The following is a 24,987-nucleotide window of genomic DNA, read 5'->3' on the forward strand; positions in this document are numbered from 1 at the left end:
AAGCATCAATTCTTCGGTGCTCAGCCTTTTTCACAGTCCAACTCTCACATCCATACATGACCACTGGAAAAACCATAGCTTTGACTAGATGGACCTTTGTTGGCAAAATAATGTCTCTGCTTTTTAATATGCTATCTAGGTTGGTCATAACTTTCCTTCCAAGGAGTAAGCATCTTTTAATTTCATGGCTGCAGTCACCATCTGCAGTGATTTTGGAGCCCCCAAAAATAAAATCTGACACTGTTTCCACTGTTTCCCCATCTATTTCCCATGAAGGGATGGGACCAGATGCCATGACCTTAGTTTTCTGAATGTTGAGCTTTAAGCCAACTTTCAGAGTTCCTTCCAAAGAACTCTCCTCTTTCACTTTTATCAAAAGGCTTTTTACTTCCTCTTCACTTTCTGCCTTAGGGTGGTGTCATCTACATATCTGAGGTTATTGATATTTCTCCCGGCAATCTTGATTCCAGCTTGTGCTTCTTCCAGTCCAGAGTTTCTCATGATGTACTCTGCATATAAGTTAAATAAGCAGGTTGACAATATACAGCCTTGACGTACTCCTTTTCCTATTTGGAACAAGTCTGTTGTTCCATGTCTAGTTCTAACTGTTGCTTCCTGACCTGCATATAGGTTTCTCAAGAGGCATGTCAAGTGGTCTGGTATTCCCATCCCTTTCAGAATCTTCCACAGTTTATTGTGATCCACACAGTCAAAGACTTTGGCATAGTCAATAAAGCAGAAGTAGATATTTTTCTGGAACTCTCTTGCTTTTTTGGTGATCCAGCGGATGTTGGCAATTTGATCTCCGGTTCCTCTGCTTTTTCTAAAACCAGCTCGAACATCTGGAAATTCATGGTTCACATACTGCTGAAGCCTGACTTGGAGAATTTTGAGCATTACTTTACTAGCGTGTTAGATGAGTGCAATTGTGCAGTAGTTTGAGCATTCTTTGGCATTGCCTTTCTTTGGGATTGGAATGAAAACTGACCTTTTCCAGTCCTGTGGCCACTGCTGAGTTTTCCAAATTTGCTGGCATATTGAGTGCAGCACTTTCACAGCATCATCTTTCAGGATTTGAAATAGCTCAAGTGGAATTCCATCCCCTCCACTAGCTTTGTTCATAGTGATGCTTTCTAAGGCCCACTTGATTTCACATTCCAGAATGTCTGGCTCTAGGTGAGTGATCACACCATCGTGATTATCTGAGTCATGTAGATCTTTTTTGTACAATTCTTCTGTGTATTCTTGCCACCTCTTCTTAATATCTTCTGCTTCTGTTAGGTCCATACCATTTCTGTCCTTTATCAAGCCCATCTTTGCATGAACTGTTCCCTTGGTATCTCTAATTTTCTTGACAAGATCTCTAGTCTTTCCCATTCTGTTGTTTTCCTCATTTCTTTGCATTGATCGCTGAGGAAGGCTTTCTTATCTCTCCTTGCTATTCTTTGGAACTCTGCATTCAGATGCTTATATCTTTCCTTTTCAAATCCTTTGCTTTTCACTTCTCTTCTTTTCACAGCTATTCAGGGATCAAGACCATCCCCATGGAAAATAAATGCAAAAAAAAAAAAAAGCAAAATATAGATCCTTACAAGATTCCAAATTTAAAGCATAATCAGCAACAGTAATATACCCAATCTGGCATTCATTGTTTCCTGGTACCTGGCAAGTCTTCTCAATTTAAAAAAATTTTTTTAGGTTTTGGTGGTAATGATGAAGGAAGATTCTCAGTAACAACTCCACAGATTAGAATAGTGAATTCTCAATTTAATTTATGAAATTTAATTTATGGACAGTCAGGATTGAGCTATGTATTATATGCTGGGTAAACTGAAGAAGACATATGTTCCAATGGTATCATTAACAAGCCTATCTGATTCTTAACTTTTTAATTAAGAAATCACAGTGGTCTTTTTATGTTGGCTTCTTCATAAAATGAGTTGAAAGCCTTCATTTTAATTTTCAAAGAAATAAATGACAAATTTATTTTCTCCATTTTAAGTTTTGGAAGAATTCACCCAGAGACACCTAAGGCTGGGGTTTACTTTGGCAAAACATTTAATGATGAATTCAATTTCTTCAAGAGATACCAGGCCAGAAAAATTTTCGATTCCTTCTTCTGGTCAGCTCAGTAAGGTATATTTGTCATCCAAATGTTCAAATTTATCAGCAAACTTTTTGCTAGCATTGTGTTGTATCTCCTGCCACTGGGCTCACTATTGTGAGGAATCACCCCATATCCTCAGTACTTTCTTAGGACTATCTGTACTTCCTTCGGAGAAGGCAATGGCACCCCACTCCAATACTCTTGCCTGGAAAATCCCATGGACGGAGGGGCCTGGAGGGCTGCAGTCCATGGGGTCTCTAGGAGTCGGGCACGACTGAAGCGACTTAGCAGCAGCAGCAGCAGCAGCAGTACTTCCTTGCTTTGGGCAACTGCTTTGTTGTTGTTTTAATCTGTGAGTGTTATCTTCTCTGAGATTAACTGAAAATGGATTTGTTATTAGTTTGTCATTTCACTTTTGCACAACAGGCAAGATAAAGAAGGCTAGTTCTGTCTCTAATCACTCTGTTCACAACAGAGGTTTTCCCTGTTTGAGAATAAAATTAAGGAAAAAATGTTTCCTTACTCAAATCTCTTCAGTGTTTTTACCTCTAAAAATTGTGCCCAGACTTATCAGAAATTCAGGTTATTTCCAAAGTAGCATTTCCCAGGCTTGGGAATTTTCCTTGTACAAGGAAATAAATGTATATGAGAGATAGTAATAAATTTGGGGGAAACAGCAATGAGTGCAGGAAATAGCAGTAATAAAACAGTAAACCTCAAAAGTATTGAAAGTATGAGTTGGAGTATATTTTGAAATGGGAGAGAGAAAATGAAATCTAATGTGGCACAGATTTGACTCAATGTCTGAGGCAGTGGGTTTATAATGCTTTATGAGATGCTTCTTCAGTCAACTCAGAAATTTGAGATGACTGCAAACCAATTTCCGATGATTGTGACAGTTGAAGAAACAAAGTTTCATAACCTATAAGTAAGAAAAAGGAATAGTAAATCCTTTTTACAAGAAAATTTCTATTCTTTTAATGTACACTGTTTGCCCTAGATGAAATAATATCTGATTGCTCGGAGGTGGTATGCCTTCGGCACTTTCCCCTGTCTTCTCATGCCATTTTGATGATTCTCCCTTTGTTTCTTATCACCTCTATTTCTTCCCAATTTCAAGGACAGAAGCTCTCATTTATTTTACTTTTTAAAAGATTGAAATGTAGTTAATTTATAATGTGTTAGTTTCTGATGTGATTTAGTTTCTGTAAAGTGATTCAGGTAAATACATACACATATATTCAATATTTTCCTCTATAGTTTATTACAGTATATTGAAAATGGTTTCCTGTGCTATGCAGTAAGACCTTGTAGTTGGTATATTTTATATATAGTAGTTTGTGTCTGCTAATCTCCAACTCCTAATTTACTCCCTCCCTTTTCCGTTTGGTAACCATAAGTTTTGTTTTCTATGTCTGTCAACCTGTTTCTATTTTATAGATTAAAAATTCTCATTTATACTCAGGGCTCATTTAAAATTGTATGTCATTGCACTATTTATATTTTTGATATATCTCTAGAAAAAAATCATGAAAAGCTTAGTATTCTGTGAATAAATTACAAATATCCCTACGAGGCAAGTAATCTATTTTAGGCTTGGAGCCCTGTTTTGGTATTTAAGATCTAATACCCAGAGAACTGTCATTTATGTGAATGCTGGCACTGCTTTTACCTCCAAGGTAGAATGCTCACCAAGTAGAACTGATTCTTTTGGGGCAGCAAAATATGCCTCTGAAAAGATATATCAGCAAAGTACAATTACTGTGCCAGTAGTTTTCACCCTCTGTGCTAAGTACTGAATTGCTCTTTTATCCTTTTTTCCCCTCCTGATAGTGTGGACATTGGCGGAATAGAGCTTATTGTTTTAAAACACTACCAATGTAAAGATTGTCAGGAAATTTTTCTAAAATGAGATTTAACATGAAATCTGTTATATTCCTTAGCTTGATGACTATATTTACTGAATATGGTAAGTTTACCAAAAATACTGATTCATCAACGAAAGAGAAACATTGAACTCATTTCAAATGGTTAGGTTTACATTTCATTTATTCAATTAAACACTCATTCTCTTTTTCTTTTCTCTGGGAAAAGAACAAGCCTAGAGGCATAAAAGAGGAAGCTATGATTATGAGTCCTAAAATATAATTCAAAGTACAAATTCTCAACACCATATTCACATCATAAAATATGATTTCCCTGAAGTGTGCTGTCAAGATGCAAACATCAGAAGTTAGGTATTTCTTATATCTACTTTGAATGTTATTTCAAACATTCAGAATAATCCCTTCTTATCTTTGGAACTCAACTAAAAACTCTTACATTTTTCCTTTTCTACACAAAGAAGTGTTAAGGAAAGAATAAACATATTTTGAACATGTTTTAAATGAAATTGTTTAAAATAAATACTAATGAAATTTAACGTTGTGTATAATAACTGTCATCACAATGAAAAGACTAGTTAATTTTATCCTGTTTTTTTTTTTTAATATATCTTCCTATCAGTATCTTTTTTTTTTTTTAAGAAAATATACATGGATGGGGCCCATATTTGACTTTTATAATTATTTCTCCCTACAAGCAATTAGGCAGATTATTTAAAATTCCTCATGGCTTCAAAATGGTGTTGCACATAAAAGTTGCTACTGGTGATTAACTTGATATCTGGCAAAATCTCACCTTATTGCATCTCATCTGTTCCCTTATATACTCTGACAAAGGACTATTTGAAACTTTAAAATATGATTGTAACTAGAACTTAAAGGAAATAACGTACTAGTGCTAGAAGAGTTTTCCCAATTTCAGTTCTAGTCATATGAGATAAATAACTGGAAGAATCCTTTTATCTCCTTGAAAATTGAGGTTTATACTAAGCAGAAAACTTCTCATTTCCTCTACCTTGTAGTGTGTATTAAATGACTGATCACTATCTTATGCATCCAAATTAATTATCCTTTCCATGAAAAACTCTCATCTTTTAAAAAAAAAAAAAACTCATAGTTTTTTGTGTTTTTTTTTTTTTAAGATTACCTTTTTTAAAAAGAAGTATTAGGTTTACAAAAAACTACAGCAATTTCCTGTATCTTCCCTGTCTCTACAATTGTGTGGCTTCCCCCATTATCAATGTTCCTCACTCAGATGTTATTTTATTATATTTTATTTACCAAGGATGAACCTACCTACACTGACCTCAAGATCACCCAAAGTCCATAGACTTCACTCTTGATGTTGTACATTCTATGGATTTTGGCAAACTGGAGAAGGAAATGGCAACCACTCCAGTATTCTTGCCTGGAGAACCCCATGGATGAGGAGCCTGGTGGGCTACAGTCCATGGGGTCCCAAGAGTCAGACATGACTTAGCTACTAAACCATCACCATGATCACATATATCCATTATTAGCATACAGATCATTCTGACTGGCCTAAAAAACCCTTTGTGTGGTCTCTGTTCATTTTTCCTTCCCCCTTTGCCTCATAACCAGTGATCTTTCCTTTGTCTCCAACATTTTGCCTTTTCCAGAAGTCATATGGGATTTAGTCTTTTCAGAGTAATTCTTTCATATATTAATATGCATTTAAGCTTCTTCTATATCTTTTCATGGCTAAATAGCTTAATTCTTTTTAGTGCTAAATAATAGTTCATTGTCTGTATGTGTCACAGTTCATCCCATTTACCCATGGAAGCACATCTCTTTTTTTATATTTTTTTAAAGTATAGCATATGTATAATGTAAAGCAAAAAGGAAATACAGCTCCAAGAATCTTTACAAAATGAGCTTATCCATGTAACTAAAACACAAAGGTGGGAGGGAGTTCAGGATGGGGAACATATGTCCACCCATGTCTGATTCATGTCAATGTGTGGCAAAAACCACTACAATATTGTAAAGTAATTAGCCTCCAATTTAAAATTAATTAATTAATTTAAAAAAATACTGACCGTTCTCTTGTGAGAATGCCTTTTGGTATCCCTTCTGATCATTACCCTCCCTCAAAAGTAAAGTACTATTTTGATTTCTAACAACATAAGGTAGTTTCTTTTCTTTTTTAACTTAATAGGAATGTAATCATGCAGCAATGTTTGCCATTGTTATTGCATATAATTGTAGGTTTTTATTCTCATTGTTGAATATAGTATTCCATTATTAATCTGTCATAGTTTATCCAGTCTACCAGACAAGAGATTTGGGTTGTGTCCATTTTTGGCCATTTTCTAAAGGTCCATGTATTTCAGTAATCATAACTAAAAGTTCCTTTGAGTAGATGCTAAAGAGTAAAACTGCTGGGTTACAGGGAATGTATATGTTCAATTTACTAAATAATGTGTATTTCCACAGTGATTGCACCAATTTATGCTTCTAATGGCGGTGTATAAAAGTTCTAGGAGTACAGGGTATTTTATATTTTTATTTTTTATTGAAGGACAGGGAAGCCTGGTGTGCTGCAGTCCATGGGGTTGCAAAAAGTTGAACATAACTGAGGGACTGAAAAACAACAACAATTGAAGTCTAGTTGACTTACAACATTGTGTTAATTTCTGCTGTACAGCAAAGTGATTCAGTTCTGTGTGTGTGTGTATATATATATATTTTCATATTTTTCCATTCTGGTTTGTAATAGGATATTGAATATAGTTTCCTGTGGTATATAATAGGACCTTGTTGTTTATCCATTGTATATATTAGTTTGCATTTGCTGGCCCCAACCTTCCAGTCCTTTCTTCCAATCCCTTTTACCCCTTGGCAACTACAAGTCTGTTCTTTATGTCTTTGAGTCTGTTTCTGTTCAGTAGATAGGTTCACCTGTCATATTTTAGATTCTACATATGAGTGAAGTCATACAGTATCTGTCTTTCTCTCTGACTTTCTTTGCTTAATATGATAATCTCTAGGTCAACAATTTTCAGCTTGTATATATTTGGTCAAGTTATTTAATCTTTATCTGTCACATCTTCCTTATTTTAAATTACAGTAAATAAATTGTTTCTCATGTGGCTGTTGCTTAGAAGAGGTACACGGAAAATTTAGTCTAATGTTAGTACATACTGAAAATAACTACATTGTGACTTTTTAAAAAATATTATTCTGTTTTAATCCAAGTACTTTAAATTTCACCAGTCACTGTCATGTGGGCTATGAGCTAGGCACATTGGATTATTACTAAGTTGAACAATTGAAGAAAGGAGTTCTACTGGGACACATGAAAGTAGAAATAGACCTGCAGGATATGCAATTTCATTCCTATACAGAATCCTGCATGTGGGATCTATGGGACCTTTAGAAATAATTACCAAATAAAGTATAGTAAAATTCATACCGGATGTGTACATCTCTGATAATATAGTGAAAGAACAAGGGAAAAAACAGGATGGCTGTATTTTCAAGGATGTAAGGATACATTATTTCTCAAAATGTCAATCAAAAGCCATCAGAACATAACAGGAAAAAGATAAAGACGTCTGGGTGTTTTGGTGAAAATAGGTTAGAGAGGTAAGATGGCAAGACACAAGGGTGAAAACAGTATTATAGATAAGAGATGCTGATGGCTGGACCAGTGCAGTAGCATTGGGAGAATATAAGTAGTCAGAATTCAAATTCAGAAATAATTTTAAGGTAAAGCCACTATAATTAGTTTACAAAATGTGCATGAAATGTGAGAGGGAATGAGATAGGAGTCAAACCACTGTCAACTGATACAGAAAAGATAGTTTGTGGAACAATTAGAAGGGGGAGTTTAGTCCAGTTTTGATTTTATTGACCTCTGGAAACTTAAAGACATCTTGGTAGAGGTGTAGAGTTAGAAATACAAGATTGCAGTTCATATTTGACTGTGGACATATATTTGTACATCATGGGTAAATAGGTAAAATGAAACTGAAAAGACATCATCTAGGAGTGAGTCTTGTTGTTGTGGTTCAGTCGCTCAGTCATGTCCGACTCTTTGTGACTCCATGGACTGCAGCAGACCAGGCTTCCCTGTCCTTTATCATCTCCCAGAGCCCGCTCAAATTCATGTCCATTGAGTAGGTAATGACATCCAACTGTCTCATCCTCTGTCATCCCCTTCTTCTCCTGCCTTCAATTTTCCCAGCATCAGGGTCTTTTCTAATGAGTCAGTTCTTCGCATCAGGTGGCCAAAGTATTGGAGCTTCAGCATCAGCCCTTCCAGTGAATTTTCAGGACTGATCTCCTTTAGGATGGACTGGTTGGATCTCCTTGCAGTCCAAGGGACTCTCAAGAGTCATCTCCAACTCCAAAGTTCAAAAGCATCAATTCTTCAGCATTCAGCCTTCTTTATGGTCCAACTGTCATATCCATACATGGCTACTGAAAAAACCACAGCTTTGACTATAAGAGTGAGTATAGATAAAAAATTAAAGAGCTTCCAGATAAAGAAGTTGGGTAGCAAAGGTGACTGGTAAATAAGTGATGAAATTGGGATTGACAGATTTTTTTCTCCGGCATTATAAAAATATTCTTCTACCATCTTGTAGCTTCCATTTGTGTCTAATGTGAGGTCAGTGATAATTTGGGTCTTTTGAATCATTGTTCACTGCATGGATATGTTATTTTTCTCTTTGTTCTTTTCAATATTTTCAACTCATTTTGGTTTTCAGCAGCTGGCTATCATGTGCTTAGGTTTGACTACTTTTTGTTAATTTTCTTTGGTATTTACTGAGTTTTTGAACTTATATACCTCTCAGTAAATTTTCCCAGACACAACTGAGTGATTGAACAACAACACTAAATTTTTGAAACATTTTAGTGCGCTTTTCATTTTTGTGTTTCCACATGAATTGTGAAATTTTTGGTTCTAGTTCTGTGAAAAATGTCATTGGTAATTTGATAGGGATCACTGAATCTGTAGATTGCATTTGGTAGTATAGCCATTTTCACAATATTGATTCTTCCTACCCAGGAACATGGAATATTTATTCATCTGTTTATATCATCTTTGATTTCTTTCAAAAGCATCTTATGATTTTGTGTGTATAGTTCTTTTGTCTCCTTAGGTAAGTTAATACCTAGATATTTAATTTTTTTTGTTGCAGTGATGAATGGGATTGATACCATTATTTCTCCTTCTGAATTTTCATTTAGTATATAGAAATGCAACTGATTTCTGTGTATTGATTCTGTATCCTGCAACTTTGCTAAATTTACTGATTCAGTTCAATTCAGTTCAGTTCATTTCAGTCTCTCAGTCATGTCTGACTCTTTCCAACCCCATGAATTGCAGCACACCAGGCCTCCCTGTCCATCACCAACTCCCGGAGTTCACTTAGACTCATGTCCATCAAGTCAGTGATGCCATCCAGCCATCTCATCCTCTGTCGTCCCCTTCTCCTCCTGCCCCCAGTCCCTCCCAGCATCAGAGTCTTTTCCAATGAGTCAACTCTTTGCATGAGGTGGCCAGAGTACTGGAGTTTCAGCTTTAGCATCATTCCTTCCAAAGAAATCCCAGGGCTCATCTCCTTCAGAATGGACTGGTTGGATCTCCTTGCAGTCCAACGGACTCTCAAGAGTCTTCTCCAACACCACAGTTCAAAAGCATCAATACTTTGGTGTTCAGCCTTCTTCACAGTCCAACTCTCACATCCATACATGACCACAGGAAAAACCATAGCCTTGACTAGATGGACCTTTGTTGGCAAAGTAATGTCTCTGCTTTTGAATATGCTATCTAGGTTGGTCATAACTTTCCTTCCAAGGAGTAAGCGTCTTTCAATTTCATGGCTGCAATCACCATCTGCAGTGATTTGGGAGCCCCCCAAAATAAAGTCTGACACTGTTTCCCCATCTATTTCGCATGAAGTGATGGGACCGGATGCCATGATCTTCATTTTCTGAATGTTGACCTTTCAGCCAACTTTTTCACTCTCCTCTTTCACTTTCATCAAGAGGTTTTTTAGTTCCTCTTCACTTTCTGCCATAAGGGTGGTGTCATCTCTATATCTGAGGCTATTGATATTTCTCCCACCAATCTTGATTCCAGCTTTTGTTTCTTCAAGTCTAGTGTTTCTCATGATGTACTCTGCATATAAGTTAAATAAACAGGGTGACAATACAACAGCCTTGACGTACTCCTTTTCCTGTTTGGAACAAGTCTGTTGTTCCATGTCCACTTCTAACTGTTGCTTCCTCACCTGTATACAGATTTCTCAAGAGGCAGGTTACATGGTCTGGTATTCCCATCTCTTTCAGAATTTTCCACAGTTTATTGTGATCCACACAGTCAAAGGCTTTGGCATAGTCAATAAAGCAAAAGTAGATTTTTTTCTGGAACTCTCTTCCTTTTTCCATGATCCAGTGGATGTTGGCAATTTAATCTCTGGTTCCTCTGCCTTTTCTAAAACCAGCTTGAACATCAGGAAGTTCACGGTTCATGTATTGCTGAAGCCTGGCTTGGAGAATTTTGAGCATTACTTTACTAGCGTGTGAGATGAGTGCAATTGTGCGGTAGATTGAGCATTCCTTGGCATTGCCTTTCTTTGGGATTGGAATGAAAACTCACCTTTTCCAGTCCTGTGGCCATTGCTGAGTTTTCCAAATTTGCTGGCATATTGAGTGCAGCACTTTCACAGCATCACCTTTCAGGATTTGAGAGAGCTCAACTGGAATTCCATCACCTCCACTAGCTTTGTTCGTAGTGATGCTTTCTAAGGCCCACTTGACTTCACATTCCAGGATATCTGGCTCTAGGTGAGTGATCACACCATCGTGATTATCTGGGTCGTGAAGATCTTTTTTGTACAGTTCTTTTGTGTATTCTTGCCACCTCTTCTTAATATCTTTTGCTTCTTTTAGGTCCATACCATTGATTAGCTCTAGTAATTTTCTGATACTATCTTCAGGGTTTTCTGTGTATAGTATCATGTCATCTGCAAACAGTGAGATCTTTACTTCTTTTCTGATCTGGATTCCTTCCACTTCTTTTTCTTCTCTGATTGCTGTAGTTAGGACTTCCAGAACTATGTTGAATAATAGTGGGGAAACTGGTCGCCCTTGTCTTGTTCCTGATCTTAGGGGGAATGCTTTCAGTTTTTCACCATTGAGAATAATGTTTGCCATAGGTTTGTCATACATGGCCTTTACTATTGTTGAGGTATATTCCTTTTATACCCATTTTTGAAGAGTTTTAATCACAAATAGGTTCTGAATTTTGTCAAAGGCTTTTTCTGTGTCTATTTAGATTGTCATATGGTTTTTATCCTGCAATTTGTTCATATGGTGTATCACACGGATTGATTTGCATATGTTGAAGAAATCTTGCATCCCTGGAATAAACCCAACGTGATCATGATGTATGAGCTTTTTGATGTGTTCCTGAATTCTGTTTTCTAAGATTTTGTTGAGGATTTTTCTATCTATGTTCATCAGTGATATTGACTGGTAGTTTTCTTTTTTTGTGTTGTCTTTGGTTTTGGTATCAGGGTGATGTTGGCCTTGTAGAATGAGTTCGAAAGTGTGCCATCCTCTGCAAATTTTTGAAAGAGTTTCAGAAGGATAGGCATTAGTTCTTCTCTAAACCTTTGATAGAATTCTCCTGTGAAGCTGTCTGGTCCTGGGCTTTTGTTTTTTGGGAGATTTTTGATCACAGCTTCAATTTCATTGCTTATAACTAGGTTGTTCATAATTTCTATTTTTTCCTGCTTCAGTCTTGGAAAATTGAACTTGTCTAAGAATCTGTCCATTTCTTCCATGTTATCCATTTTATTGCTATAGTTGTATAGCAATTTATGGTATAGTTGTTCATAGTAGTCTCTAATAATCTTTTGTATTTCTGCATTGTCTGTTGTAACACCTCTATCATTTCTAATTTTGTTGATTTGATTTTTCTCTCTTTTTTTCTTGATGAGTCTGGCTAAAAGTTTGTCAATTTTGTCTATCTTCTCAAAGAACCAGCTTTTATTTTTATTAATCTTTACTGTTGTTTCTTTCATTTCTTTTTCATTTATTTCTGCTCAGATCTTTATGATTTCTTTCCATCTACTAATTCTGAGGGTTTTTTGTTCTTCTTTTTCCAGTTGTTTTAGGTGTAAAGTTAGGTTGTCTATTCAATGTTTTTCTTGTTTCTTGAGGTAGGATTGCACTGCTATAAACTTCCATCTTAGAACTGCTTTTGCTGCATCCCACATGTTTTGAATTGTCATGTTTTCACTGTTGTTTGTTTCTAGAAATTTTTTGCTTTGCCTCCTGATTTCTTCAGTAACCCGTTGGTTATTTTTAAAAGTTTTGTTTAATCTCCATGTGTTTGTGTTTCTTACAGATTTTTTCTTGTAATTGATATCTAGTCTCATAGCATTGTGCTCAGAGAAGATGCTTGATATGATTTCAATTTCCTAAATTTACTGAAGTTTGATTTGTGACCCAAGATGTGATCTATCCTGAAGAATGTTCCATGTGCACTTAAAAAGGTGTATTCTTCTGTATTTGGATGAAAAGTCCTGAAGATATCAATGAGATCCATCTCATCTAATGTATCTTTTAAGACTTGTGTTTCCTTATTAATTTTCTGTTTTGATGCTCTGTCCATTGGTGTGAGTGGGGTGATAAAGTCTCCTACTATTATTGTGTTACTGTCAATTTTTCCTTTTATGTCTGTTAGTGTTTGTCTTACATATTGAGGTGCTCCTATGTTGGGTGCATAGATATTTACAATTGTTATATCTTCCTCTTGGATTGATCCCTTGGTCATTATGTAGTGTCCTTCCTTATCTCTTGTAATCTTCTTTATTTTAAGGTCTGTTTTGTCTGATATGAGGTTTGCTACTCCAGTTTTGCTTTGCTTTCCATTTGCATGGAATATGTTTTTCTATACTCTCTCTTTCAGACTATATGTCTCTTGAGGTCTGAAGTGGGTTTCTTGTAGACAGCATATATGTGTCTTTTTTTTTTTATCCATTCAGCCAGTCTGTGTCTTTTGGTTCGAGCATTTAATACATTTATATTTTAAGTACTTATTGATATATATGTTCCTATTGCTATTTTCTTAATTATTTGGGGTTGATTTTGTAGATCTTCTTTTCTTCTCTTGTATTTCTTGACTATATAAGTCCATTTAACATTTGTTGTAAAGCTGGTTTGGTGGTACTGAATTCTCTCTAACTTTTGCTTGTCTGAAGAGCTTTTTATTTCTCCATCACTTTTGAATGAGATCCTTTCTGTGTATAGTAATCTTGAGTGTAGATTTTCCCTTTCAGTACTTTAAATATATCCTGCCATTCCCTTCTGGCCTGCACAGCTTCTGCTGAAAGATCAGCTGTTAAGCATATTGGGTTTCCCTTGTATGTTACTTGTTGCTTCTCCCTTGCTGCTTTTAATAGTCTTTCTTTGTGTTTAGTCTTTGTTAGTTTGATTAGTATGTGTCTTGGTGTGTTTCTCTTTGGATTTACTCTGTATGGGACTCTTCCTTCATGCCTCTTGAACTTTATTGATTATTTCCTTTCCTATGTTGGTAAATTTTAACTATAATCTCTTCAAAAATTTTGTCATACCCTTTCTTTTTCTCTTCTTCTTCTGGGACCCCTATAATTCGAATGTTGCTTATCTGATATTGTCCGAGAGTTCTCTGAGACTGTCCTCAGTTCCTTTCATTCTTTTTACTTAATTCTGCTCTTCAGAAATTATTTCCACCATTTTATCTTCCAGCTCACTGATTCATTCTTCTGCTTCAGATAGTCTGCTATTGATTCCTTCTAGAGTAATTTTAACTTCAGTAATTGTGTTGTTTGTCTCTGCATGTTTTTTCTTTAATTCTTCTAGGTCTCTGTTAATTAATTCTTGCATTTTCTCCATTTTGTTTTAAAGGTTTTTGATCATCTTTACTATCATTATTCTGAATTGTTTTTCAGGCAGTTTGCCCATTTCCTATTCGTTTATTTGGACTTCTGTGATTCTGGTTTCTTCCTTAATTTGTGTAGTATTCCTCTGCCTTTTCATGATTTTTTTTTTTTTAACTTATTGTATTTGAGGTCTCCTTTTCCCAGGCTTCAGGGTTGAATTCTTTCTTCCTTTTGGTTTCTACCCTCCTAAGTTTGGTTCAGTGGTTTGTGTAGGCTTTGTATATGGTGAGATTTTGCTGACGTTTTTTATTTGTTTGTTTCTCTTCTGAAGGTCAAGGCTGAGAGTGGTGGTAATCCTGTCTGCTGATGATTGGGTTCATATTTTCGCTTTGTTTGTTTTTAGATGAGGCATCCTGCACATGGTGCTACTGGTGGTTGGGTGATGCCAGGTCTTGTATTCAAGTGGTTTCCTTTGAGTGAATTCTCACTATTTGATACTTCCTAGGGTTAGTTCCCTAGTATTCTACGGTCCTGGAGTCAGTTCTCCCTTTCCAAAGGCTCAGGGATTGATCTCTGTTCAGGAACAGGGATTCCACCAGTGGTTTGTTATGGCATTAAGTGAGATTAAAACAAATACCCAAAAATGAGAAACCAAAAATGAACCCCAGACAAATGAAAGTTACAAAATCAGGCAAATAATAATTAAAATAATCGAATATACACATATACATATACACCCATAAGCAAAATCAAAACTATCCAACAAAATAAAATACAATAGATTGACCCGACAAGCAAAGGAAACTAAAAATCATATCTACTAATTAAGAACAAAACTAACTAAAGCACCACAAACTGGAAAACAAAACTAAAGTGAGGTGCCAAGTGTGGAATAAAGCAATGTAAATAAAACTAACAAATATGTTGAGAAGAAAGAAAAGAAAGAAAGAATAGATATGAAAAGTTAAACAGACAAAGAAGATTTATATACATTAAAGTTTAACTTCAAGGGGAAAAGAGTAGTAGGAAAAGCAAACAAATGGGAAAATATATAAAAATAATAATTGGTTTGAAATATTAAAAATTTAAAAAAGAGTAAAGAAAAAAAGGAAAACTCCACAGAGATGCAAAAGCCCAAAATAGAGGTAGAGTTTTATAACAACAATAAAATATGTAACTGAGGGAAAAGGAAAAAAAAAGCTCAAAAGCTTCATTAGATTTCATAGTGCCAATAAAAGCAACAACTACAACAGAAGGGGGGGAAGAAAGGAAAAAAAAATCCAAAAGAATCTACAGAACAAATCAAACATAAGAAAAATGTTTTTCTTGAGTCACTGCTGTTAGAGCCCTTTCCCTCTCTGGCCTCCCTAGGTTGCCCTCCAACACTGTGCTGACCTCTGGACCTTCTGTGGGGCAGCTCAGATTGTAATCTGGTCCTACTCCTGTGTGTTTTTGCCTCCCAGGTCCACAACTATCAGAACTAGTGTTTTTTCTTTTGTGGCAGCTCTCAATGACCTTTTATATATTCCATAGACACAGAGTCTGCCTAGTTGATGGTGTGGATTTAATCAGCAGCTTGTACAGCTGGTGTGAAGGTTTTAAATCTTCTTCCTTAGCCACACTGCCCCTGGGTTTCAACTGTGGTTTTATTTCCACCTATGCATGTGGGTGGAGAAGGCAATGGCAACCCACTCCAGTACTCTTGCCTGGAAAATCCCATGGGCGGAGGAGCCTGGTAGGCTGCAGTCCAGGGGGTCGCTAAGAGTCGGACACGACTGAGCGATTTCAATTTCACTTTTCACTTTCATGTGTTGGAGAAGGAAATGGCAACCCACTCCAGTGTTCTTGCCTGGAGAATCCCAGGGATGGGGGAGCCTGGTGGGCTGCCATCTATGGGGTCCCACAGAGTCGAACACAACTGAAGCGACTTAGCAGCAGCAGCAGCATGCATGTGGATCACCCACTGAGGTTTGCTCCTGGGGCTGCCCTGGAAAACTTGGATTTTCCCCTGTGAGGGCAAGGTGTGGAAACGAAGCAGCTGCTTAGATCACAGGGGTTCTGGCAGCACCAGGTACTCAGGAGACTTGGCGGCTAGGGCAGCAGGCAATACAGTGTTCTAGAAGGGTATGGCAACCAGTATTGGCCAATACGCTCTAGTATTCTTGCCTAGAGAACCCCCCTGACATAGAAGGCTGGCAGGCCACAGTCTACAGGGTCACAAAGTGTTGGACATGCCTGAAGCAACCATGTACACATAGACACAGGACTTTTTTGCCTGTGGCAGCTCTGCCCTAGTGAGAGTCGAGCATGAAGATGGTCAGCTGCTTGGCTTGTGGGGACCCTGGAAGCGGCAGGGACATGGACTGCCTCTGCCACAGGAGTTATGGCCCCATCAGAGTCTTTTTTCAAGCCTCTTGTAGCTGGCGATCGGAAGGTCTTCTTGACCAGTCTTTCTCCGTAGCTCCACCTGTTCAGGCACTTAGAGGGCTCAATTGCCTGGGATCCTTCTCTGTTATTTGGTGGGTCAGGCACATAGGTGGGGCCCCCTCGCTGAGGTCCTACTCCGCAGTTCAGTGTGTCAGGCACTAAATGGGCCAGCCTCTCTATTGTTCAGCTGCTGATGCTGGCATGTGGGGAGAGACAGGAGATGGTGATGGCTCCACCCTCTATGTGTGACTCAGCGGTATCGTCTTACCTCCATGGCTGCCCACCTTTCCTCCACAGGCATTTCCCCCCACAGTCTCCGCCCTCATATCCGCTCCATCCGTGTCTCCCCAGTCAACAGCAGCCCTCACCCTGGAATTGCTCCACAATCCCTAAACTCCAGCTCCCAGCCTCTGCACAAGTCCATGGGACCTGCATCCCTGTTCAGGGTGTGTATGGCTGCAGCAAGGACTATCTGATTCTCATTCCATTTAAGCTGCCACAGATCAAGTGTATCACTTTTAGCCTTAAATGTTTCTTCTCTGATTCATACAATTAACCGAATGTGAGGATCGGACCCCTGCTTCAGTTCCCCCACCCACCAAGGGCAGGGCCAGTCCTGCTAAGACTCCTGTTTTTCCCCCTAGTTCCTTCATCCTACCAAATTTTGTGTGGTTTTATATATTATTCTCTGCTGGTCATGTAGTCCTGTCTGCTCTCAGCTGGTGTTCTGCATGCACTTCTGTGTCTGAAGGTGTATTCCTGATGTATCCATGGAGAAAGATATACTCCACATCTGCCTACTCCTCTGCCATCTTCTGCTTTTCATTTTTTGAAAATTATTTTTTGGTTATTTTAAAGAGTTTATATTTCTATTTTGAAATTTGCTTTTAAATCTAAGTGTGTTTTTTTTTAATGCCCTTGAACGTAGTTATTATCAGTTCTTGTCTGTTTTTTGGGTTTTTTTTTTTTTTTTTTGGTATGTTAAATCATTTTGTAAGGTATCCTCAAATATTTCAAATGATGTGATGTATAAAGTCCAGATTAAATTTTTTAATTGGTATGCAGCTAATTTGGCTAAACTCAAACTGTTCAAACTCTGATTTCAATGTCTGGTAAGCCAAATTTCAAATCAGTGATTTTTATCTTAGCCAAGGTCTTCAAGTTTTGCACTCTTCCCCCCCGCCCCCTCCCCGTTCAGAGGTTAGTTACACATTTGGACATAGATGCTTTCTGGAAATTTTCACCTTATTTTTAGTTTGTGTGTTTGGCCCTGCTTTTCCAAGTGCAAGAGATAAGGATTTAACTGTTACATAGCCACACCAGAGTCTGCCCTTAGTATAAAATATATAGAAACAGGACGCTCATAATTCCATTTACTACTTCCACGTGATGACTCTTTCTAGTATCTGCTTTGTTCATTCTCCATAGACTCTGCCAATCTCTTTTGTTGTTAATAGTATTGCCTTTTGTTGTTATTTTTTAGCATGCATATTTTTCATCTGTTAGAAATTTGGATTGATCAGTTCTTTGGCCATTCTAAAAGTAAATGTTTAATTATTTGCCTTTCAAATCTTATTTTTAACTGTAAAATGAAAGCCTCAGATCCCTAATGAGGGCATTAAGGCCTAATCAGAAATCTTGTCACTGATACAATATATAGTGCAGTTTTTACTAATAATACTTGGTGGTGAAAGAGAGAAAAAAAAGATATGGCCTTTCAATTATTCATTTCTTCCTCATTATTCATATATTCATTGACTTATTTATTCAGTATACATTTATGAGCCACACATTTGCCTATGCTCTTGGGATAGGACTGTTAAGAAATACAACATCTGTCCTTGTGGAGTTTGTATTGTAGGAGAATGATAGAAAAATGAAACAGTAGGCAATAAGTAAGAAAACTGTATTCTCTGGTAGATGGTGAAAAATACCTTGTAAAATAGGGGGCCTAGAAACATAAGTGTGAGAAATAATGGTGCTTGAGAGTTTGTAGTTGTAAATAAGGTTCTACTTCATTGAAAAGTGGGGTTTTGAGTACAGTCATAAAGGAGACAAGTGAGCTAACCACATGGATATATGACTTTTAACAAGGGGCATTGCTATGTGCAAGAGAGGTCTCTAGAACCTGCAAGGTGGTCAGTGTACCTGAAACAGGAAGGGTTCAAGCTCTGTTATTGTTGTTCAATCACACAGCTGTGTCTGACTTGTGAGCCCATGGACTGCAGCACACAGCACTACAGGCTTCCCTGTCCTTTACCATCTTCCGGAGCTCACTCAAACTGTGTCCATTGAAATGGTGATGCCATCCAACCATCTCATCCTCTGTTATCCCCTTCTCCTGCCTTTCATCTTTCCCAGCATCATGGTCTTTTCTAATAAGTTGGCTCTTCACATCAGATGGCCAAACTTTTGGAGCTTCAGCATCAGTCCTTCCAATGAATATTCATGATGATTTCCTTTAGGATCGATTGGTTTGATCTCCTTGCTACCCAAGGGACTCTCAAGAGTCATCTCCAACAACACAGTTCAAAAGCATCAATCAATTCTTCAGTGCTCATCCTTCTTTATAGCCCAACTTTCACAATCCATACATGACTACTGGAAAAGCCATAGCTTTGACTATATGGACCTTTGTTGGCAAAGTAATGTCTCTGCTTTTTAGTACACTGCCTAGGTTTGTCATAGTTTTTCTTCCAAGAACTAAGTGTCTTTTAATTCCATGGCTAAAGTCACCATCTGTAGTGATTATGGAGCCCAAGAATATAAAGTCTGTCACTGTTTCCATTCTTTCCCCATCTATGTGCCATGAAGTGATGGGACTGGATGCCATGATTTTATTTTTCTGAATGTTGAGTTTCAAGCCAGTTTTTTCACTCTGCTCTTTAACCTTCATCAAGAGGCTCTTAGTTCCACTTTGCTTTCTTCCATAAGGGTGGTATCATCTGCATATCTGAGGTTATTGATATATCTCCCAGCAATCTTGATTCTGGTGGTGCTTCATCTAGCCCAGCATTTTGTGTGATGTACTCAATATATAAGTTAAATAATCAGGGTGACAATATACAACCTGATGTACTCCTTTCCTAATACTGAACCAGTCTTTTGTCCATGTCCGGTTCTAATTGTTGTTTCTTGACCTGCATACAGGATTCTCAGGCAGCAGGTAAGGTGGTCTGGTATTTCGATCTCTTTCAGAATTTTCCACAGTTTGTTGGTTTCCTTATAGTCAAAGGCTTTAGCATAATCAATGAAGCAGAAGGAGATGTTTTTCTGGAATTCTCTTGCTTTTTCTATGATCCAGTGGATGTTGGCAATTTGATCTCTAGTTCTTCTGTTTTTACTAAATCCAGCTTGAACATCTGGAAGTTCTTGGTTCATGTACTGTTGAAGCCTGCTGCTGCTGCTAAGTCGCTTCAGTCGTGTCCGACTCTGTGCGACCCCATAGATGGTAGCCCACCAGGCTCCCCCGTCCCTGGGATTGTCCAGGCAAGAACACTGGAGTGGGTTGCCATTTCCTTCTCCAGTGCATGAAAGTGAAAAGTGAAAGTGAAGTAGCTCAGTCGTGTCTGACTCTTAGCGACTCTATGGACTTCGGCCTACCAGGCTCCTCCGTCCATAGGATTTTCCAGGCAAGAGTACTGGAGTGGGGTGCCACTGCCTTCACATGGAGAATTTTGAGCATTACTTTGATAGTGTGTGAAATGAATGCAATTGTGTGGTAGTTTGAACATTCTTTGGCATTGCCTTTCTTTGGGACTAGAATGAAAACTGACCTTTTCCAGTCCTGAGGTCACTGCTGAGTTTTCCAAATTTGCTGGCATGTTGATTGCAGCCCTTTAACAGCATCACCTTTTAGAATTTGAAATTTTTCCGTTGGATTCTGTCACCTCCACTAGCTTTGTTCATAGTGATGCTTCCTAAGAGCCCCCTGACTTTGCACTCCAGGATGTCCGACTATAGGTGAGTGATCACACCATAGTGGTTATCTGAGTCATTAAGATCTCTTTTGTATAGTTCTTCTGTGTATTCTTGCCACCTTCTTAAAATATCTTCTGCTTCTGTTAGCTCCATACCATTTCTGTCCTTTATTGTGCCCATCCTTGCATGAGATCTTCCCTTAGTATCTCTGAATTTCTTTAAGAGACCTCTAGTCTTTCCCATTCTGTTGTTTTCCTCTCTTTTTTGTGTTGATCAATTAGGAAGGCTTTCTTATCTCTCCTTGCTCTTTTTTAGAACTCTGAATCCCAATGGGTATATCTGTCTTTCCTTTTTCTTTGCCTTTCATGTCTCTTCTTTTGTCAGCTATTTGTAAGGTCTCTGCACACAACCATTTTGTCCTTTTGCATTTCTTTTTCTCAGAAATGGTTTTGATCACCACCTCCTGTATGATGTATGAACCTCCATCCATAGTTCTTCAGGAACTATGTCTATCAGATTTAATCTCTTAATTCTATTTGTCACTTCCACTGTATAATCGTAAGGCACTTGATTTAGGTCATATCTGAATGGCCTAGTGGTTTTCCCTACTTTCTTCAATTTAAGTCTGAATTTGGCAAAATGGAGTTCATGATCTGAGCCATAGTCACCTCCCAGTCTTGTTTTTGCTGACTGTATAGAGCTTCTGCGTCTTCAGCTGCAAAGAATATAATCAGTCTGATTTCAGTATTGACCATCTGGCGATGTGCATGTGTAGAGTTGTTTCTTGTGTTGTTGGAAGAGGTTGTTTGTTAAGACCAGTGCATTATCTTGGCAAAACTCTGTTAGGTTTGCCCTGCTTCACTTTGTAGTCCAAGGCCAAACTTGCCTATTACTCCAGCTATCTCTTTACCTCCTACTTTTGCATTTCAGTCCCCTATGTGTAAAGGACATCTGTTTTTTGGTGTTAGTTTTAGAAGGTCATGTAGGTCATCATAGAACCATTCAACCTCAGCTTCTTTGGCCTTAGTGGTTGGGGCATAGACTTGGATTGTTGTGATATTGAATGATTTGCCTTGGAAATGGACAGAGATCATTCTGTTGTTTTGGAGATTGCACCCAAGTACTCCATTTGGTCTCTTTTGTTGACTATGGAAGCTACTCCATTCTTCTAAGGGACTCTTGCCCACAGTAGTAGATATAATGGTCATCTGAATTAAATTCACCCATTCCAGTTCATTTTAGTTTGCTGATTCCTAAAATGTCGATGTTCACTCTTGCCATCTCCTGTTTGACCACTTGCAATTTACCTTGATTCATGGACCTAACATTCCAGGTTCCTATGCCATATTGGTCTTTATAGCTTCAGGCTTTACTTTCCCCACCAGACACAGCCACAGTTGGGCATTGTTTTTGCTTTGGCTCAGCCTCTTAATTCCTTCTGGTTTCCTCTCTTATCCAGTAGCATATTTGGCACCTACTGATCTGGGGAGTTCATCTCTCAGTGTCATATCTCTTTGTCATTTCATTACTATTCATGGGGTTCTCAAGGCCAGAATGCTAAAGTGGCCTTCCATTTCCTTCTCCAGTTGACCATGTTTTTGTCAGAACTCTCCACTTTGATCCATCTATTTTGGGTGGCCCTACATGGCGTGGCTCATAGTTTCCTTGAGTTAGACAAGGCTGTGGTCCATGTGATCAGTTTGGTTAGTTTTCTGTGATTTCAATTTCCATTCTACCTGCCCTTTGGAGGATAAGGATAAGAGGTTTGTGGAAGCTTCCTGATGGGAGGGACTGGCTATGGGGGAATTTGAGTCTTGCTCTAATGGACGGGGCCATGCTCAGTAAATCTTTAATCCGATTTTATACTGATGGGTGGAGTTGTGTTCCTTCCCTGTAGTTTTGCCTGAGGTCAAACTGTCTAAGGGTAATGGCAACCTCCTTCAAAAGGACTTAGGCCAGGACTTTTGTATTCAGTGCCCTTGACTGTGGACCCATGCCTCCACCAGAGGCTCCCAGATACTCACAGGCAAGTCTGGCTCAGTCTCTTGTGGGGTCCTTGCTCCTTTCTCCTGTGTCATGGTGTGCACAAGGTTTTGTTGTGCTCTCCAAAAGTTTGTTTCCTCAGTCCTGTGTTAAGTTCTGTAATTAAATGCCACTGGCCTTCAAAGTCATATTCCCTGGGGATCTCAGTCCCTTTGCTGGATCTACAGCTTGGGAAATCTGTTGTGTGCCCTAGAACTTTTGCAAAAGTGCAAGAACTTCTTTGGTATAATTGTTCTCCTGTTTGTAGCTCCTCTGCTCAGTGGTTCTGTGGTTGGGCTGATGGCAACCTCCTCCAAGAGGACTAATGCCACACTCTGTGCCTCCCAGATCTGCTGCAACCAGAACCTGGTCCCTGCCACAGGCCACTGCTGACCCATGCCTCTGCAGGAGACGCTAAAACACTCAAAGGCAGGTCTGGCTCAGTCTTTTGTGGGTGTCACTGCTCCTTTCCCTGGGTCCTGGTGTGCACAATGGTTTTGTTTGCACCCTCTGATCATCTGTGGCAGGTATGAAGTTTGATTTTAAATGCGATTTTGCCCCTCCTACCATCTTGGGGCTTCTCCTTTGCCCTTGGGTGTGGGGTATCTTTTTTTGGTGGGATTCAGTTTTCTCCTGTCAATGGTTGTTCAGCAGCTGGTTGCGATTTTGGTGTTCTCACAGGACAAGATGAGCACATGTCCTACTCCACTATCTTATTTATGTTGTCAGGCCTTGGGGTGACATTATCTAACTTCAGCAAATGATCAACCTGATTGCTATGTTGAAAATAGGCTGTAGAAAACAAATTTATTATGAGGTTATTAAATTAATCCAAGTTATCCACACTGGGGATACATGACAGGCTACTTATTACACAGCAGTAGTGGAAAGTAAGTTTAAGCTATGGATGTATTTTAAAAGTAAACACAAAAGGATGTCATGATGGATCAGTATGCGTGGGGTGTAAGAAAAGTAGAGGGGTCAAGATGACTTTCAAATTACTGGCTTGAGCACCTAAGAATATTAAAATAATCTTATTAGGGGTCTTAAGATTGAGTAGCTATAAGGGGAAAAAATCAAGAGTCCAGTTTTGACCAGGGTACACTTGAGAGGTCTTACTGGCCATCAAAGTTAGGGAGGTTGAATAGGTAGCTGCATATGTGAATCCGGACTACAAATCTAGATATGTGAGTCATATAAAAGTGTGAACTAGAGATATTTAAGTGAGACATAATGCAGTATTAAAGACCATGAGAGTGGTTGTCAAGGGAGTGAGTGTGATCACAGTACAGACTAGTCCACTCTGCCCTGGGGCACTCCAACATTAACTCCTGGAATCTTCAAGTTATCTTGGCATAAATCTGTGACTCTTTCAGACGGAACATGAAAATCACTGATTTGTGTAAGATCCTCATTTTACTTTTGAACAAATTGAAAAACAGAAGTGTAAGTTTATCCAACAGTTTATCCACTGTCAGAGAGCTATGACTTATCTGACTAATAATTAAAAGACTACTTGTAAAGCAAGAGGGAATACGGCAGGAAGTGTTTCATCAAATACCCAAAGAATAGATGTCTGTGCTTATTAAATATTTAATTACAGTCTTTCCTGTGCTTTAATTAAGCACAGACTTTGAAAACTTTTGATAAAAGACTCATAGCCCTGTGTAAATTCAAAACTATCAGATTGAGGGAGTGTGATGTGTGTGTATTCAGTGTCTTTCATCACACATTACCGTTTCTTGTTAGTAAAAGAACAAGAGAGAAAATAAAATTTTGTTGTCATAGCACAGAAAATAATATATATAAATCCATATTGATGGTCTATTTGAATTTTATAGAAGTATTTACTGAACTTCTGGTAGACTCATGCTTGAAGTCCTGAATTCTCCTTTTATATATTAGATGAAAACGTTCTGCTATAAAGTACTTCATCTTTGAATAGAAAGATAAAACTCTCCCGATAAAATAACATTTTATATTTATATGGAAGCTTTTATAATAAGAATATTTTCCTCACTTATAAATAACATCATTTTACATACTGTTGGATTTCAGCTGTTATTAAGACACTTAGCACCACTACCAGGCAGTAATTTTCAGACTGTTTTTTTAAAAAATAATACCACATCCTATTTAGTAAACTGGAATCCTAAATATATGGAGTATGTTTACTTTTTTCCCCAGTCAGCAAAAGAGAAAATCTGTTGAAGTCTCAGGGCCATGGGGCTTGGACAGGAGGCCATTTTGCAGGCAAAGGAGAAGCTGGTGGAGGCGCCTTTTTGACCTTCGTCTTGCGGTGCAGGTTGTTGGTGTGGCCACACTTCCTGTGGCAGTGGGCAGCGTGGGGCTGTAGGCAAGCACAATACTTGCAGCAGATCATCTTGTTGCCGCTGTATTTCTGAGTGAGTTGGCAAAGGGAAGGCTCAATGATGCTGGCTTGCACACGAAGCACCAAGAGCCGGGCAGGCTCTTTCTGGATATTGTGATCTGACAGAGTGCTGTCATCCTCCAGCTGTTTGCCTGTGGAAATCAGATGCTGCTAATCAGGCCAGTTGCCCTCCTTGTCTTGGATTTTAGCTTTGACATTGTCAGTGGTGTCGCTGGACTTGACCTCGATGATGATGGTCCTGTCAGGATCTTCACAGAGATCTGCATCTCTGCATCTGCTGCTTGGCTGCCTGTTGAAGAGAAAGGGAGGAGCAATATACACCCAACAGAT

General features: G+C 38.3%; 1 pseudogene; it reads left to right on the top strand.

Moving 5' to 3' along the window:
* LOC104994567 overlaps positions 1-24,621 on the top strand; it is a 181,010-nt pseudogene extending 156,389 nt beyond the window's left edge.
* The last annotated feature ends 366 nt before the right edge of the window (positions 24,622-24,987 follow it).

This window comes from Bison bison, unplaced genomic scaffold (genome assembly GCF_000754665.1).
Source record: "Bison bison bison isolate TAMUID 2011002044 unplaced genomic scaffold, Bison_UMD1.0 scf7180017864260, whole genome shotgun sequence".
NCBI classification, from domain to species: domain Eukaryota; kingdom Metazoa; phylum Chordata; class Mammalia; order Artiodactyla; family Bovidae; genus Bison; species Bison bison.